The 2,500-nt window shown below is 23.7% G+C and overlaps 1 non-coding gene across 1 annotated transcript in view; it reads right to left on the reverse strand.

Annotated features, from left to right (window-relative positions):
• LOC128871397 (small subunit ribosomal RNA) overlaps positions 1–82 on the reverse strand; it is a 1,991-nt gene extending 1,909 nt beyond the window's left edge. The window contains exon 1 of the ribosomal RNA XR_008455945.1: positions 1–82. This exon is cut by the window's left edge and continues 1,909 nt beyond it. This is a non-coding gene — a ribosomal RNA (small subunit ribosomal RNA).
• Between the last annotated feature and the right edge of the window lie 2,418 nt (positions 83–2,500).

Genomic DNA, 2,500 nt, shown 5'->3' on the forward strand with positions numbered 1-2,500 from the left:
CACTTTTAATTTGTTTGTACTTAGACATGCATGGCTTAATCTTTGAGACAAGCATATAACTACTGGCAGGATCAACCAGAATAATATATATATTTGTTTATATATTTTTCTTTGTTTTTCATATTTGAAAATTTCATAAATTACGGTGTATATAAAAAGTAAAGGGGAAAACGCACATACAATAGAACATAATTTTAATAACACAATTTATGTATCATCTCATCATCATCATCATTATTATTATTATTATTTATTAATAATGTGCTTTTATTTGTATAAAATATTTGTATTTTATTTGGTCTTCTTCTTTGTTGTGTTTTTCTTTCATTTTCTTTCGTTCAATGTGCGCTCCCGCCGACCCCTTTAGCTTTTCTTATCAGAATTCAAAAACCGTTTTTTATGAAAAAGAATTTTCGTTCTCTATATATATTTTGTATAAAAATATAAGAACGATATTTCTTCTTAATATTTGCCAATTTTCAAATGTATCATTTTTAATAACATTTTACTTTTTCTTCAAATGCATTTTTAATGTAATAATTTCATATATTACATAATTTTTCTCTCTGAATTGAAATTAATAATTCCATAATTCTATTTTTTAATCATAAATATATATATGATTGAAAAAATTTCTCCTTTTTTCTTTTGTTTAAAATTTAGTTTTTCTTATAATTTTTATTTGTTTTGTTTTTTTTTTTTCTTCATCTGTTTAATTTCCTGTATGTATACAAGAAACAAACAGTTGAGGATAATTTCTATGTAATGCTAGTATAGAATATAAAATTTTGAATTCAAAAATTTATTTCTATTTAAACTAACTATAGAATACCAGGAATAAAATACAATGACACCAATATGCCAAGGTTACATTCCATAATATGTTAGTATAGAATATAAATTCTTCATATATGTATATATATTCGAAAATTGTTTCTATTTAAACTAACGTATGGAAAACCATGAATAAAATCACAAATACACCAATATGCCAAGGCAACAATCAATAGTTACATTCCATAATATGTTAGTATAGAATATAAATTCTTCATATATGTATATATATTCGAAAATTGTTTCTATTTAAACTAACGTATGGAAAACTATGAATAAAATCACAAATACACCAATATGCCAAGGTAACAATCAATAGTTACATTCCATAATATGTTAGTATAGAATATAAATTCTTCATATATGTATATATATTCGAAAATTGTTTCTATTTAAACTAACGTATGGAAAACTATGAATGAAATCTCACAATACACCAATATGCCAAGGTAACAATCAATAGTTACATTCCATAATATGTTAGTATAGAATATAAATTCTTCATATATGTATATATATTCGAAAATTGTTTCTATTTAAACTAACGTATGGAAAACTATGAATGAAATCTCACAATACACCAATATGCCAAGGTAACAATCAATAGTTACATTCCATAATATGTTAGTATAGAATATAAATTCTTCATATATGTATACATATTCGAAAATTGTTTCTATTTAAACTAACGTATGGAAAACTAGGAATAAATCCACAATATCACCAGTTTAACATAACTCAAATTCGTGTTTCATATAGTTATGATTCGATTTATATGCTTCAATATCATTGGTTAGTTAAATGTTGATATTTTCATATTATTCACATGCCTTCACCGTGAGTGTTTTTTGCCATGCACACCACACATTGTGAAAAATGTATGGGAAAAATTCAATTCAATACATTTCAGTTTGATTTCATATAATTCAATTACATTTTATATATTTCAATAATACCATCAACTTAACTAAATATATATTAAAATACTAAATTATATATATGATGATATTTTCCATATATTTGAAATGTCTTTATTATAATTTATTCAGTTTATCATATGAATGTATTGTGTTAAATTTTACTTTCATACATTTAATCGAATTTAGTTTCATATAAATTCGATTCGATTTTCTTTCATATATCTCACTTGCCTTCACCGTGAGTGTTTCTGACAATGTACACAACGCATTGTGAAAAATGTATGGGCAAAATTTTGTTAAATTTTACTTTCATACATTTAATCGAATATAGTTTCATATAAATTCGATTTGATTTTCTTTCATATATATCTCACTTGACTTCACCGTGAGTGTTTCTGACAATGTACACAACGTATTGTGAAAAATGTATGGGCAAAATTTAACTTAATACAATTCAATATATTTCAAATGTTTTTCTTATATATTTATTCAGTTTATCATATGAATGTATTGTGGTAAATTTTACTTTCATACATTTAATCGAATATAGTTTCATATAAATTCGATTTGATTTTCTTTCATATATATCTCACTTGCCTTCACCGTGAGTGTTTCTGACAATGTACACAACGCATTGTGAAAAATGTATGGTGAAAATCTAACTTAATAGAATTCAATATATTTCAAATGGCTTTATTATATATTTACTCAGTTTATCATATGAATGTATTGTGGTAAATTTTAAT

The sequence above is a fragment of the Anastrepha ludens genome, unplaced genomic scaffold (genome assembly GCF_028408465.1).
Source record: "Anastrepha ludens isolate Willacy unplaced genomic scaffold, idAnaLude1.1 ptg000141l, whole genome shotgun sequence".
Lineage (NCBI taxonomy): Eukaryota > Metazoa > Arthropoda > Insecta > Diptera > Tephritidae > Anastrepha > Anastrepha ludens.